Source organism: Bombus terrestris, chromosome 1 (genome assembly GCF_910591885.1).
Source record: "Bombus terrestris chromosome 1, iyBomTerr1.2, whole genome shotgun sequence".
Taxonomy (NCBI): Eukaryota; Metazoa; Arthropoda; class Insecta; order Hymenoptera; family Apidae; genus Bombus; species Bombus terrestris.
The window spans coordinates 1,415,043-1,432,412 of NC_063269.1; the positions used below are offsets into that span (position 1 = coordinate 1,415,043).

At 40.9% G+C, this 17,370-nt stretch overlaps 1 protein-coding gene across 4 annotated transcripts in view; it reads right to left on the bottom strand.

The window, feature by feature from the left end:
• LOC100644834 (putative tyramine receptor 2) overlaps positions 1 to 17,370 on the bottom strand; it is a 54,123-nt gene that overhangs the window by 13,882 nt on the left and 22,871 nt on the right. Inside the window, exon 3 of one of the 4 annotated variants that reach the window (XM_012319789.3) lies at positions 4,097 to 4,284. The exons of the other annotated variants lie outside the window; for them this stretch is intronic. The gene's annotated coding sequence lies outside the window, so the exon portion shown is untranslated. The remainder of the gene's footprint in view (positions 1 to 4,096; positions 4,285 to 17,370) is intronic. 4 annotated transcript variants of the gene reach the window in all.

Below are 17,370 nucleotides of genomic sequence, written 5' to 3' on the forward strand. Positions count from 1 at the left end.
GAATGGATCGCCTTCAGCGATTCCCCCCTTTTCCCCTTTCCTCCGGGTCTCGTTTACTTCCGGCAACAAAGCAAATCAAAGTTTATCGGAGCAATCGGAAGATAAAAGTTGAGACGATGTAACGCGTTCTATCCAGCGACATATTCGGGGAACGCCGGCTGAAGGGACACTCGAGGAAGTACTTAAATCCGTAATGAGCGGAGGATGGAGCGCGTGATATCGAGCGAACAGAAATGTGTGACGGAGTGACGATACGACGGGTATGATAAATGGTGGACCGATTGAACTGTGAAGCGCGAGCAAACGACCGTTACAAGTAGCGAGGACCTATGTTCGATAGACAGATACGAATCTCAAAGATAAATGGAGAGAAAAACGCGTGCGAGGATAAAATTGTATAGAAGATAAAATAAACGAGTGGAAGAAATAGGAAAGAAAAAAGAAGACGAGGAAATTTGTGGTTGCGCAAGAAGAGAAGACGAGAGGCTGAAGAGGCAGAGACTGCACATCGTGTGCTACGTGCAAATATCTTGCAAAAAGACGCACTGAATGCGAGAGATCGCGAAACGTAGCGAATACTAAGCGGCTGTAAGCGCATCTCGTACGTGTTACAATTCGTCGTTGATAAATCGTGCGAAACTCGGCAAAACTGTTTGGTTTACCACCACGACGCTTAATACGTTTTACCATAAACGATAATGTTGTTATTTTAGCAACGCTGAAACTTGCTAACCAGTTCGGTTCGTACAGTTAGGAGACAAGTTTCTGCGAAATCGGTGCTTAAACTTATCTCTCTTTTTACACAGCGTTAAAGATATTTCTTGACTTGGTTCGAGCGTCTACCACTTCTACGTCCAAACTTCTACTTTCTCCTTGTTTCGTGTCGTTATCCCGAACAATTTTCTCGCCTGTATACTTCTAGATCATCCTCGTGACAAAAAGTTCAAATTCGAGCAACGGCTCGATCGATTTGATTCGAACGTAGCCTACCGCTTACGATGCTTTCCCCTCGCTTTCCACTTTACTCCAAACGATTCTCTGACGTATATTCCTAAATAATTCTACCAGCAGAATTGGAATTCGAGCGAGAGTTGCCTTGCTCCGCGTTACCTTCGCTATCTCGAATACTTTGACTACTATAACTCCCAAGGTTTATTAATATTTTATCACGGTACATAACCCAGTTACTAGCATCTTTGCGTGGAGTCTCGGTGAAAGCGTTACACCTTGCCTATCTCCCGAAGCTCTATCAAAACTCCCTATATAACGTTCTGGTACGGTGCACTTGTAATAGCACGGCGATAAAATCGGATGTGGATCGGCGAATCTATAAGAACGATCTATGCAGCCGTGAACGCAGTGCGCTGCTACCTGAACACGCGGTACACGCAAACCACGTGAGTGTTTGAACGAAACGGCTTTCTGTGGGACCCGATCGTAATTTACTTTGGCCAGGGAGCCGACAAAGTTTCGACGAGGGCGGTTCCATTAGCAGTGCCCTCACGTTCCACGTGTAATCCGCCAATACCGCGCGCGCGACTTTAGATTTGCCGCTAATTTACCGTCTCGCTGTACTTCCGATGTAAATGGTTCGGACGGCTCGTAACTGCCTAGACCACTACGGTAACACGGACGCGGAACGTCCACGTGTAACCTCGTTTCAATCGTTACGTTGCGTCACGAGCATCATAATCTGCATGCAAACTCATTATTTCCGGCGAAAGCTGTTTCACCGCTGGTAAAAGCTGGTCGATCCTTGTAGATCGAGTTGTAATCGAAAAATTGGATGTCCCTCGGTTTAACAGCACGCAAGAAAACGAAAATAAGCGTTTGAGCAAGCGCGAATAATTGGCTTGGTCGAGTTAAAATACAAATTTCGTTACGATTTAATTCGCCAGCGATTAAAGTTTAATCGATGTTACCGATAATATTGGTATTGCAGAGATTTTTACTCCATTTCATTATTATTCGACTGTTTAATCGAAACATTACTCGAAACAAGAGAAAGAGAGAGAGAGAGAGAGAGATTTCTATTCATAACTTAATGCAAATTTTCATTCCAGTTATGCTTATAAATCAAAATTAATCATATAGAGAATATTCGAGCATATTTCGTCCTCGCTCTCGTTACACCGATGAATATAAAACACTGTTTTTGCCACGAATTAAAGCAGTTGATAAAGTTCGTTGGCTCGAGTATAATGCTACACGTGCATACCATGCATATGTAATCATTTGTTCGGCTAAAATTGTTACCCCTTTATGACGATAATAATGTCAAATTATTTTGAAACGCGACGACATACGATAGAGACACAACGATAGATAGTACATTTCCTTTTTTTGTTCATCTCTTCGTCAGCTTTTGTCGAAAGAGAATAACGCGCGAGCGCATTTTCACCAAGGCATTCGCTCGTTTGTTCCATTACGCGAGATCAGCCAAGTTTCCTAGAAACAGGAGGTGTGCAAGAAAAGGGAACAAGGATCCGTGGCTTTTAATAATTTTCTTCTAAAAGGTGCCACTGAGACTCTTTCTCAAAAGTAGGTAAAAAAACGAGTAACCTTTCCGAAACGATAGCCCCGTTTCATCGTTGATATTACCACCAAGATAAAACCACAAACCAGACAAAACATAAACTTGAGGCTTCATGGTATTTTGCGTCACGCGCGCTAAAATAAGTATCGCGAAAAAATCGATAGTTTTGTCTTTCAGAATTCGCAGCACGAGTTCGACAATTACGAATATTACCGCGTCGATTAAACATTAGTATAAAGTATTATTTTCTTCGAATAAACATTATCTATCAAGGCTACCTAAAAGCTGTATCAACCCATCGAAAGACAACATTGCGTGGACGCAACATTTCATTTTTAATTATCTCTCGATCGATTTACACAATCAAATTCTGTTTTCTAATATTATTATTGAGATATGTATAATTTTGTGTGCTATACTAAATTATCAGCGTAGTAGTGACACACGTATGTGAATGTAAGTGTGTGGAAGGATGTGTGTGCGCGGCGTCTTGAGAACCAAAGAATGTAAACTGTTCAGTTAACAGTCTGGCGTGGAAGATGATGAGACAAAGAAAGTGCTGAGACGCGTGCAAATGTGTATCGATGAATATCTTTGAAATCGTTTATCAAATAAATATATAATTATTTTAATATAAATTCTAAGTGTAAACTTAGTGTTCCTATACCATTATTTAAGAAAATTAAGATTAAGATCCAAAATTCTCGACAATTACTACTACGAAAAAAATATGAAAGATTCGCTTTGTATTTCTTTCGATAATTTTGTCTTTCAAAATTCGCAGCACGAGTTCGACGATTACGAATATTACCGCGTCGATTAAACATTAGTATAAAATGTCATTTTCTTCGAATAAACATTATCTGCCAAGGCTACGTAAAAGCTGTATCAATCCATCGAAACAATATTGCGCCGACGCAACATTTCATTGTCAATTATCTCTCGATCGATTTACACAATCAAATTCTGTTTTTTCATATTACGACTATGAAAAAGGGATGAAAGATTCACTTCGTATTTCTGTCGTTAGCGTCTCTTTCGTGTGTATTCTACGATCGTATGAGAGTTAAAGATATCGAAGCAAGCATCCGTGTCAAGTTATGCGAAACTATATGGTTCGATTGTTAATAGATTGACATGCATAAATGTAAGCGGTAACAACAAGCAAATACGACACGTCAAGGGAAACTTGATTCGCGAACACAGCTTCGAATCAAAGGATGGATCGCGTGTCTGCCACTATTACTTGTTTACCGATTGGGTAAATGCAATCCCGAATATGGTAATTGAAGCGTTAATAGATATCAGATTATCAAGCACGATACCGCTGCAAACTTTCCATGCGTGTGATTGCGTTTAATTCGTGATTCTCTGCGAGTAATTAAGCCGCACATATAACACTCTCCGAAGTTATTTAATCGAGAATAGTTCCGATCCCACCTGCCATTTTCATGGTTTGTTACATCAACGGGGAAATCGTGTCGAACCATTTACGCAAGAAGATTCGATAGAATTGATTCGAATTACAAGTAGAAGAACTAACGATAGTTGTAAGATTACCTTTGCTCGATTATCGAACTCGCCGTTGTTTCCTCGCTGATCGATGTTCTTATTTTGCCACGAAACTACATTCTGAACGCAACTTTCGTGATAAACGAGAAGGCAAATTCGTCTGGACTCGAGAAATCCCGTTTTCACGATGTTGGCGAAAGATTTTCCTCGTTATCTGTCCGTTAGTGTCCGGTTAACTGTAATAAAATAATCGCCGTTTCGCTCAGTCTTTAATCCACTTAATTGCTTCGTTCAAAGCTGCACGTCTAAATTAGACTCTCCTTGAAAGCAGCTCGACCAACACACCGCTATCATAATACGGAATAATTGAACGATCAACTACGCGTTAAAGCTCGTTTGTTACTGTTCCAATATTTGACTAGTGTGTTTCGAATTCCTAGACGATTTAACGCGAATTTAACGCAGGAAGGTTATTGACGAAAGACTTGTTGAAGTTGATCGAACAAAACGGTCCATGAATTAAACATAAATACGAATATTCCACCGTAATGCAGAAAACGTTCGTCGTAAACTTTTATGAATATATTATGCAAAACATTTATTTATCTACGTCAAAAGAATCACACTAACTAATAACCTAAAGTTTAATGTATTTTAATGGTCACGGATAATTCAGCCACGCATCGATCTTTCCTTTAAATTCCCCTTACGAGTCTGCACGAAAACGAGCGTGGAATTTAAAACAAGATTCAAAGTATTTTAAGGATGTTCGCTACGGTCGAGATCGAACGGGCCAAAGGAAAAATTCACCGATGTCGAGAAAACGTTGGTTGCGGAAAATTTCAGCGAGTCCCGATGGAACCAGACGTTCTTCGTCGCTCGACATTTATGACGCGCGAAATGTTAATTAAGTCGACGGAAGAGAAACTTTTCTGTCCCAAAGGTTCCGCTCGAACGCGTTACGACTCGCGAAACAGAGAAAACTATGAGAATAGAAAGGGTGAAAATGACCCCGGGAACGAGTTTAAAAATTGGCCCGTGCAGACGCGCGTTCAGTTTCAGCCGATAACGCGGCTCTTCGTCGAGGATATGCGGCTATAAACGGTTTCCTCTCAAACCGAACGAATCCAGTTAGTTTTTATTGGCATTTTCGTCAGAGAATCGGATAATAAAATTAAGCGAATTAAATTCACGAAACGGTGCCGTTTCGTTTTTCCACGCGAACATCGAAAGGTATTTTTAAACGAAAAGAATCGTCTCTAAGTATAACGCGTTCCGTGTTAACTTTCCATTTACTCCACATAGTTGAATAACATGTTGTTACACATCGTTACCACGTGGTTCTAACACGTAACTGGCGATTATAGTAATTCGAGCCTTCGACTGCGCTCTAGAATATCGCGCGGGAATTGTCCAATTTTTGAGGAGGTTAATTTCTGGAAAGAAAAATTCTGCGATGTCCTCGGTAACTTCTCAGTCAGAGTCTGATATGCTTCCACCTTTTAACGTCTTACTTCACTTTCGCGATAGCAGCCAGACGTTTCTCAATCTTTCTTTCTCTCGAAATTTCACAGATTCTATAGGATTAATGGGAAGATCCCCGGACAATGCGATTTCAATACAGTCGGTGGTCCTAAGAACTTTGATGGAGCGCTACGCATCCGACGTCGCGTCTCATAGAGCAAGTCGTCCCCGGAAGGTGCAATTATCCCGGGATTAAAGAGGAGCTTTGACAACTAAAACTTTCTCACGATCATTTTCTCGTTCACCCACCGCGCATCATCGATTCGTTCCATTTTCAATTTCCGCGGACAACCGCTAACATCACTTTTACTCGGCATCTTGCTTCTTCGGCTGCGAATCGATCGCCAACCGAACGAAAGATCCATTCGCGAAATTCGCTCGACCAACTTTTCGAATTTTATTTCAATTTCGTTACCAGCAGCTGGCAACTCTTTTAAGCGTTTTATTCGAAAGTTACTTTAACTAAAAAATAAGACGATTTAAGTAAATAAAGGAAGAAACGAATCCACTTAAATACCGGTTTTATTCGCGCTATTGTTGTATTTTGTAATTTTTAAGCTTACGATATATCTTGAAAGAATTTCCAGGATGCAATCCTGGTTCTCTTTCGCACGTTTCACAAAAAAAAGGTGGGACTGAAAGAATGTCGAGTGGGATTCGACAAAGGAGCTGCTGAGATAAAAAGCCGATGTCGACTCGCGCTCCACATAGGAGTGCTAAGGGTTAAAGCCTTCGACAGGTCGTGGATTTTTGTAAGATCCGAAGAGATCGTTGTCGGTGGTACGCGGAAATAATGGAAACGATGAAAACAAAAGCACGAACGATGGAAACGATTCGTTGCAACGATTCATTCGACGGTTGCACGTCATAATCGAGGCTAATTGCAAGTTTGTGGAAAACTAGCGGAAAACAGGTCCTGTATGGAAACATTATGTTAGAATAATGATATACGTTTGATAGTATTTTCGGGTAGTACGGCCCGCTCTGCATACAATGAATAATACAATGCGAAATTGGTGGAATTAGCATGGGAATGTATCGCATAATAGGAAATCGAAATGTTCAAAGCTCGTCTGAATTTTTCATCTATCGCGCAAACATCGGTCGTATATTCGGCGAATGAATTGCACGAGCAGCTATTATGCTTGATCCTAGTCGACGATAACAATTGCTACGCGAGAAGTTTTCGACAGCGATGCGAAATATAGCCGGCAACATAATGAATAATGAATCACGAGAGGGATACAGATCGCAGACAATTATAAATCATCCGATTTATATTGGCTCCGTCAGTTGCGACGTTTTCCAAGCTTCCAGCAGTCGAATTTCCTTAATTTTACTTAACGTAGAGAACGAACTGTCTCTCCATTGCGAACGTTGTTTCAAACCGATAAATCTTGCTTATTATTTCCTACATGACCATTGTACCGATTGACAGGTTCGATGGAAAAGCGATGCAATTTTATCTTCTACTTTTTTAACGAGATAAATACAGTTTTTTTTTATTAGAATCTAACGTTAATTATTATAATATAATGGTTTTGTGATTATACAAAAGTATCTACTACGAAACGATACAAAAATACCTCGATCCGATTAATTATTACGTAAATGCTGTAATAAATGTAGCAGTGTGCAAATATTCGTATAGCCAGTATAACATGCGCGTTTATTTAATGAATTGAATTTAGCGAATATTATAAATTTTCAAAGTTGCTACGTAGAGAACCGTCAGAAACGTGCTGCGAGTATTCGACTTAACACGCAGTTGCTGAAATTCAAGATTTTCTCATCTGTATCACATGCTTCCTGAACCCTTCAATTAATTCATCTAAACGACCATCAAATCCTCTTTGCATAATCCTTGCAATCAGAACTAAAGCAGCTATTACTCTCGTTCCCTATCCCAGACCAAATATCAATCTGCGAAACGCGAACGCGATTACGAACACAACCGAGCACGATCTCGCGTGGAACGATAGCGACTTCCGGTTAGAAGCAAAGTGGAAGGTGCGTGAGCTTTCAGAATTTGGCTATGAATTTACGATACTGTAGCGTCGAAAATAAAACGTCCGCCTTTCTCTGTTACGTTTGCTGCGTGATATCGATGTAACCGTAGAAGCAAACGAAGCGTTATGGTTGCCATGTTCGATCGACCGATCGTGGTTTTCCATTGATCGCGCGAAACAACGCAGCATGATACCGAACGCCAGCTTTCGGAAGTCTTTTACAGCCGTACAACTATTTAACAAATTACAACGAGAGCGTAGCCAATTAAACATTGCGGACAGTAGCGCGGTACTGGCGTTGATTTATCGCCCTCAAACAAATATATTTGTTCGTTCATAATGACGAATCTATCGTGGTGTTTGCCATGGAAAACAAGGGAAAGGGAGCGTGATGGACGAAGAGAACGAGACGGAAAGTAATCCAGTTAATCGCAACGATGCGTCCTAAGCAGGCGAAACGTTGTTTCTAACGACGTTGCATTGGCATAATCTGTTCGAGTGACAAACTTCCAGATTATCTCTATGCTCGTGTCTACGATTGACTCGATAATGAGTGTCCGGAGGAAGTAACGAGGAAACTACGGGCACGAATTTTAAAGAGTCAGTAGTGGCTGAGCCGAATTTGGTCTCTCTGTTTAGCCGACTCGTTCGAAACGGTCGGCGATTTTCATCGAATCGTTTGGAATTCATTTCCTCTGAAGCGAGGAAAAAAAGAAAAACTTTCTGTTTATTCGGTATCCCTCTGTTTTCCTCGGTTTCTCCTCCAGAAACGTTCCGTCTCTTTTTTAGGAAGAAGGATACGCGCTCCTAAAAAATTATGGAACGTTCCGTTATTACCAGCGCTACGAGGTAACAAGATTTTTAGTATTTATGTGCCCGAATCAAGATGTCTTGGCAGATGTACAACGCTATCGTGAATTCCTCTCTTTCTCTCTCTCTCTCTCTCTCTCTCTCTCTCTATCTCTATCTCCGCGCTATCTACGAGTAAAAGTTGGTTGCGGAGGTGACACGCGGAATTTGTTAAAAGTACGGTAAATCACGTAGCCAGCAGCTGAAACATCCTTCCAAACTTCTGACGGACATTATAAACTGCGCAAAACAACCGCAATTCCCTGTCGCGAGACACAGATGTTCAGACGTCCTGGTCTTATCACGCAGCGTCGCAAAAATGAACTTTCGTGTTTCGATACACTTGCGATCCTGTATTCTGGACTTTGCCAACGTTACGAGACTTTCATCGTCGCAGGATCTTCCTCTAGCACGCGAAGGATCCAATGACAAATGTAAATCATAGGAAACAAGGGGACGAAGTCGAGATTCAGCAGAAATTCATGATTCGCCGCGTGGAAACGATATTCGGGGAATATTTTCAAAATTCAGAATAGAAATGGCTGTTTAGAGATAGTAAAGCGAGATTTAGCAGTTTTGTAGCTGTGTACACTGCCGTTCATATGTTTCCTGCAAATTCCGCACAATTTTTTAATTCCGTGTAAATTTCGCACAACGTTTAATTTCGTACGAGAGGTGACAGTCTGTTTAAACGATTAACCGGCCATGATTTTGCAATTAGGCAACGCAATTATATGATAATCAGTAAAAGCTGTTTCTCTAAATAACGAGAGAAGTATAATGAATCGAGAATTATACGTATTTGTTCTCGCAATTCCTTAAATTTAAATCTCATTGAAAAGCTTTGTTCGAAACAGCTGCAACGCTCGGAAAACTTATCTAAAATTTCAACCAAAATGTGAAACTAGTTAAGAACGAATACGATAGAAAAATTAATAACATTTGTAGAGGATGGTTGGATCGTGTGGTTTAAATGACGAGATAACTCGATGTTGAAACCGTCAAATATATTTTAAAATAACTAATAAACACAGAGAATGTTCGCTAAGACGCCCAGTACTAACTGATTCGCTAAAGACTGTGTATTGATCGCCGATAAGATCGCTCGAGACTGAGACTGAAAAGCTGGTCACCTTACGATCGCGTTCGTTTATTTATAACGGTCGGGGGACCACCGGAAAATTTATTTAAATTTCATTTTGTTTGGCGGTTGCACGTAGCGGCAACATTGTTTTGCCTGGAGTTTATTTATTATTAGATTATGTATGTCCTAACGATGTTGATACTCCGAGGTAAAACGACAGCATGATTCGAGTCGTCCTCTAGCTCGTGTGCCGCTACATATTTAATTAAATCAATAATAGTGAGAATTGGTTAAAGTTATCGTAAATATGAATTTGTTTTATTTGACTTGTGTAAGATTCGATAATTTCTATGCATTTTTCCACAAGATTCAAATCGGATAATAATTGTGGAATAGTTTTGTAATCGTTGCGAGAATAATCTCACTCTCTGCAAATGTCTTACCATTTACAAACAGTAAATGTACGGGAATCTGTAAATACTGTTATCATTTTCGAGTAACCCTCGACCAAAAACAGTGAGAGGTCATTCCGAACCTAAAGTTCAGGTCCTTACGACCTCGTGGATTTAATAGGGACAGTCAGACGTAAAACACGCGGTTGCTAAACATGGGAAAAGCAGCACGTTCGTGCAAGAGAAACCTTCTGCAGAAGATTGGTAACCCAGGTCAGACAAATCCGCTCTGTTATGGTCCGCGAGAGCGATATACCGACGTCGTAAAATCGGTTCGGAGTTACAGTTTACATGTTTCGAGGATCGAAATTTTTACCATAACTATTTTACGGCCTCCCTATATCGCTTATACCAAGTATACCGAATTTCACGTCTACCTTTATATCATTGAAACGGTTTTTGCTCTAATGGAAGAGGTAGCAAACGAAGCGTAACTTTTTAAAGACATTAGGGCGAAAGACCGTGTTAAAAGAAAACGCGTAAATGTTTGAAGTAGAAAAGCGGAAAAGTTTTGAAGAATATCGGGGAAATCAAAAATTCTGTACGTATAATTCTCGTTTTGTAGGGAAAAAAGCGTCGCTATAATACTCGGGACTCTCGGAAGTGAAATCGATCAATTCCACTTTTCGTCAAAATCTCAATTTCATTATTCGGCTGAATATTGAATCTCCAAGAAAACGGATTACCTATTTCCGTAAATTGACTTATCGCGAGAGGATGATATAAATAGTAATAAATTTGAAAAGAAGAAATTCCAGAATTATTTTTAATATCTATATCATTTTTATCTCTATCATCCCTATTTCTTATTTAATCTTCGCAACCTCGTTAATCATCTTTCCAATTTACAGAGCTGCGTGGTATGGTTTGCGAACGATGTTGTTTGTCGATGTTGTTTTGTAGCTTGATGATCGACGTTTATTTCAAACGCGCATTCCACTGTGCACTTCGCAACACTCCACCGAAGAATTTTCTCAATATGTCGTTTGTGTCTTTCTCCTCTCTAATCTCGATGATCTTTGATGTTCTTCAAAGGATGACAATTATATAATACGTTAATTATGCTGCGACTCGTGCGATGTTGCTGTGTGTAGCCTTAATAGCGAAAGGTCCGTGAGGCGTGAGATAAGCTCGCGTAATCAAAGCATTCCATTTCACGTAACCTGGCGTGATATGGCATGGCATGGCGTGACGCGGCCAAGTATGTTTCTGCATTCATGCACTTTTGAACGTACTCCCTTGTTCCTTGAGGGTCACACAACCTCCGAGCACGATAAAGGGGCTAGAAATTTTCAAGGACTGCTCGAAACTTTTCAAATTCCGGCCAGTTTCTTGCCTAGCAATAAACGTCCCACTAAAGAGATAATTGCGAATCCCGAGCTTCCATTAATCGTAACTCGAAGCACATGATTTATAACGAAAAACGTTTCGTTAATAGAAAAGAGAAGAAAAATTCCTTTGATTATCGATTTAATTAACACGGAGGGGCTGATACGGTTTCTTGTCCATAGAGATACAATACTAATCGCAAGGTTCAAGGATGAAAAGAGAAAGATTTCTTATTGTTAGTCTTTCGAAGATTTCTTTTTGCCGCTGGTAACGAGATTGCACTTTATTCGAATATTTAGATTAAGATTAATTTGTAAAATATTTAGACGAAGAAGTAATATTCGACCTGAATCGATTAAACCCTCAGGGTTCATCGAAGAACGTTTGAATACGAACGAGAATTACTTAGGGAAATTAGTTGATTAACAAGACAGGAACTTTAACGCTATCCTTCGGTTACGATATAACGTAACACGTAATAAATCATTCAGATAAATCTTTCCGATGGTTTTAAAACATCCCTCGTAGGTGTTGCAGCCCTCGACCCGTGAACAAAATCGCTATAAAAATTCATGCGCGATTGACACCGTTGTTTAACGTAATTTCAGATAACGCTTACATAATCTATCGCAGCTGTTTGCATGCTCGTGTGAAAACCCGTACTGGACTCGGCCAGTTTGCTAATTATCGCATAATCTAAAGCGAGCAACTCGCGTGCAAAGCAAAACTGGCTTAATGAGTCCCCCGAGAAAAGTAGAAAAGAATCAAGGACGATCGTTGGATCGAACACTGACAACTTGGCTCTGACATTTTCGTTGCTCGAGACGAAGAAAACCCCTGTGTTTCGTCGTGATTCTCCATCGTCTTTTTTCCATGTTATCTCTCGGAAAACCTAACCGTTCGATTAAAGAAGAAGAAAAGTCACGATCGAATCTTCTTTTGACCATGGCGAGGTATCGAGACGAGACGAAGAAGCCCGGAAACAACGTCGAGTAGGACAATTTAACGTTATCGAGAGTCTGATTTTGTGCGAACGAACGAACTGTGAGATTCGAGTTTCCGCGAGATGCCTGTTTCGAGTTCGAACGGTCCATTTGTACCGCGGAGAAGTTTCCCTAAATCTGCTAAGGAATCGGCTAGACTCGGTTTCCTTCGTTCTCTTTCCGCACGCAGTCGCGATAAATTTCGTTATCGGAAATGTACAGAAACTTTCCAACAACTTTCAAATTATCGTCTTACTTCCGGCAATCAACAGTCGTCGGATTATTACACGAACGTTCTTCCACCGAGAAAAGTATTTGAGCATAAACTTGGTTCTGTGTAATTTGTATAAATTAACTTGTCACGCACTTCTACGTTCGTTTAATGATAATTTAAGTGGCTTATAAAGTAACAATTTTCTATCGCCATAAAAAAAGGAAACGTAACGTAACGCTAAAGCATGGATTACAAAACATTTAAAGTTAAATCTGTTACGGGCTTCCAATTTCCGCAGTTGAATCTCGTTCTTTTTAATAAACGAAGAGTCTTTTAACCATCTGTCTGCAAACTTATTTTTACCGACGTCGTTTGCATACTGGGTCGTTCAAGTTCACGCAGTCTTTTTCTAGGTTTCTGTGTTCTAAAAGATCCAAAAAAATTCTTGATAGCTGTTGCAAGTTTGTAGAATATCATCCGATAACTTTTATCGCTACGTGTTATCTTGATTTTCCGAAGCGAAGCAAAAATTAAACAAAACTGTGGAAAAAATGGAAACTTACTTAAAATTGCTTAATTTTCTGGTTAAAAACGACTCAGACTCGTGCGTAAATGCTCTAACAAATTCTCCCAAGAGATTCGAATAAAATTACGCCTATAAATAATTCTTTTATTTCTTCCTCAAAGTCAAGAAATTTATCAACGACCAGAGATGTACGAAAGATGCTAGAAAATCCCGGTTCCTTTATTTATAATCGAATAATCGAAAGAAGGGAATATCATCGGCTCGTTTACCTTGACTCCTATTTATATGGCGTAAATCATAAAGCGACGCACGAAAGAGGAAACGAACGAAACAGTGGCATACAATGGTAGTTGGAGTTCTTGAGTCTTCACGGACTGAAGGTGCATACTTCATGAATTTTCTAGCGACGTGACTTTTATGAAACGTTTACGTTCGAAGGATACGCGGGCGAAACGTTACACGCCGCGACGCGAACCATAATCTTTTCTTTTCTTCTTCTTCGCGACACCGGTTTCTTCTTTTACAATTACGCGACGCTGGAACAGCCAACGCTAGCATTGCTCGTACTCTCTCGCCCGTGAAAACACTCGCAGACAGCACAGGCGAATTGTGTATTCTTCGCCCGCGACTCGTTCAACGCACGCGAATTTTTTACGACAGGCCGAGAAAGCTGGAAAGATGGTACTTTCGTGTTTCGAGTCTGCGCTCTTTATTCTTTTGCACTTCCATTTAAACGTACTCGTTACTTTCGTCAAGAAGATGACTTCCTCTTCCGTATTTTATTATACAAGTCGATAAGTTTAGAAAGACCGTGTATACACAGCGACTCGTTATCTGTGTGTCTCGCTACCTACGTCACTTGCGTCTCGATCAGAGTTTCGTTTCGCTGCAATCTGACTTACAAATCGGACTACCTGTCGATATTACGCGAAACGCAAAGAAATTTGCCGCGTCTCGTCGACCAGAGACGATACGTTTTCCAAATAACCAGGCTGCATGGAGGAAGAATCCGCGGGAGAATGGAAGCTTTGCCAGTTACACTGCGCAGGCTTTAATACACTGATCTTCTAGGAGTGGCTTCTCTCTTGTGTTATGTCTATTATAAGGATTCTATTTCTTTTTTCTCTTCTTTTCTCTTACCACGCAAAACCACGAGAAGAGAAGGCGAGGAAGAAATAGCAGCGATACCGCGGCAGAGTCGCCGCTTGCCGCGAACCAGAAACCAACTCGTTTGTCGACGATTCAGTTTCTAAGAAGATTGATACGATGCGATCGATTTTATTGAAAAATAATACCAGTCGAACGGCGTGTATTGTGAAAGCACGTTTACGCGGAAGCGATCCGTCGTCACTTTCTTCGTCGGAACGACCCCCGACCTGCCTGATCTTATACACATATTTTCTTTAAAAACTCAATTTATCCCCATCGTACCGTCCTATTCCAGGCTCCTTTTCCTTCTCTTCTTCTTTCCTCCTCCTCCTCCTCCTCCTCCTCCTCCTCCTCCTCCCCCCATTACTTCTTCGAGTTTAATCCCAAGGAAAAGGATATTAAATCAGATAAGCGGCGTCTCGCGGGAAGATGAAAAGTCGACGAATCAAAAAACGGAAGATGAAGACGGGAATCAGAAACGAGAATTAGAATGCATCGAGGACAAAAATGGGGCAAGGCTTGAGGGGTGCGCATACGCTCATTCACAGTGCAGGCGTACGTGTACACGTAGAGGAGGACAGTGAGGCCTTTCTCGAGCCTCGAATAGACAAAGAGGGGTAAAATAGCAGGCGAAACGAAGAAAGATGGTGTTCACGTTGACCCGTTCGTGGTTTCTTTATTGCTTTTTGCGATAAAGCTCACGCTAAAGATCAACCTTAAAGCAGTTCTTCGTCCTCGCGAGTAGCAAGAATTATAATGTGGTCGACGTTCGTCGGGTGGTAAAAAAAGATTTGTTAAATTCCATCGTTCGTTCGTTCTCGCTAGGTTAAGACAGGATTATCGAGTCGAGCTCGACCAATTCGACGCGCGATTCGCCAAAGATTACCAACAATTTCGAAACGATCTATATTTGAAGACAATCTATCGAGCTCGTGATCAGTGTTGTAATAAACAATAAAATATATCGCGTACATCGACAACTGGACCATAGGATTATTCGAATCATTTTCCTGTTCTCGATATTTTTCTCTTGCACAACCTAAAAGGTACGCGATATTTTCTTACATTTTCGTTGTTACGTCAAAGACCAATGGTGTCTCGTGACACACACCAAGTTTGTCTATTCGGTACAAAATTCAAAACTGAATTGTTTAGACGTTGAATCTTGCATAAATCGAATAACATGCACGTCGTTATAGTCGTAAACCGGCAAATCGAAAGATCTACAAACTCGTAAAACACATTAATTTCCTGTTCTTTTGTGCTCGTTCGAGGTTGCTGTAACTTAAGATGCAAATCCTCTGGATGGTTCGCCCATTCCTCTAATCCTAATTCGCCATCCTGACGTCTAATTAATACGGTCGCCATTTGTCACAGTCGCGATAAACCATTTCGCGAATCGCTATTGTTTCGAAGTCGACGTCGACGTCGACGGTTCTATACACATCGTGGGCGCTGTTTAAAGCAGACGTCTGTTATTTGCTATAGACAATCGAAACCAGCGTAAACTTATGGACGCCTTTGGGAAGGTGGAATCTTTACGAGGACAATCGACCGCACGGCTACATTTTCCACCGGCGATATCGTAATTCGACAACGATCGGCCCGTTAATAAAGTAACAATAAACGTCGGACCTGTACCACGGAGAGCACACCGGCAGCAGTTCGAGCAGTCCTGGGTTTGTCTTTGTCGCCGAGGCAATCGATAGAGCTTAATTGACTCGAACATGAGAGAGCATTCGTACGTTCAACGTTACATCGACTCCGTCGGTGAATCGGGTCACGGTTTCGACTGTTCCGAAATTTTCGAAGGCCGTTAGTCGAGCCACGTTAAGAGAAACTCGATCGTGTGGTTACCGCTACTATTTCGTCCAGCCTTTGTACAAAAAATATATATATTTCAAGAGGAAATCAATCGTTAGCGTTCAAGAAAGCTGAAAGCTCTCGACAAATTTTCGGCTCGTTGTCGTTACTCCTTCCGATTAACCGTATTGTCCCGTGTAAATTATTCCTATAAATTTAATTGGCAATTGAATATTTACGCTGCCGATTACAAGTCCGTCGTGCCAAATATAAAGATAAAAGAGCGCAAACAACGTAAAGGAAAGAAAAGAAATAACCGAAAAAGAGGAACAGCGAGAAATTGCGAATCGCTCGTTTTCGTTACTTTGCCATTTCTAACGTTAACGCGTATACGTTCGCCAAAGCAGCTCTCAAGAACTCGCTAGAAGCTGTGTAATATCGAAAACGAGATAATCGAAATGACGCGGAGGTGTTAGGAGAAAGGTATTGTACGTAAAACATAGATAAACGATTGACTACACAATGGGCTGGATAAAGGGTTTACGGTGAAGAGTGTTTCGCGATTTAAATCATCCAATATGCATCGCCCCCGTGCCTCACCCATTATACACGCTCCAAGTGACGAATTAAACCTCCAATTACAACTTCGATTAATGACCACCGTTGTGGCTGGATAACAGCAGAATTTTTCAAACCGAACACCGAGCAGCAAACGAATTTTTTTTGTTTGAAACGTTCATCGTGTTAGTAGGTGCGTTTTCCGCTGCAACGAGATGAAATAACTCCCGGTGATTAATCATCTTGTTAAAAAACTTGCAACCATGGGATTGAACACGCGCGATGGACCAACATCACCGAGTGTCCGTCCTTTCGTATCGATACAACGGTTCCCGTTACGTGTACGTTAACCTCTTAACCTACAACTACGGACATAGCCCGTAGCACGATGATCGGGCCAAACGTAAATATCACGGGCATAGCCCGTAATGGATGATCGTTTTCGGGCGAAAATTCTCGAACGTAAATCGTAAGTTAAGCAGTTAAAAAGATGTACGTAGAGTATTTCTGGTTATCGTCGCGTGTCCAGAATTCTGGCTCGAAGCATCTCGACTACTTTAATGGCATTAAGTGATTCGTTGAAACAATTGGAAGGTAACGAGGCGGAACTATGGTTTGAAATTGTTCGAAATTCAACAGAGATATAACTTTCAATGGAATGATTGTTTTACGGTAATTTTCCTCTCTATTTCCTTTTCTCGGTTAGAGAACGTAGACGTTATAATAGAATCGCACAATTTATGACCTTTCCCACAGGCTTAATAGAAAGTAGATGTCGCGATATTTTATAGGTTCAGTGACACGCTGATCGGCGATAAATTACACAATCCATCAAGCAGCTA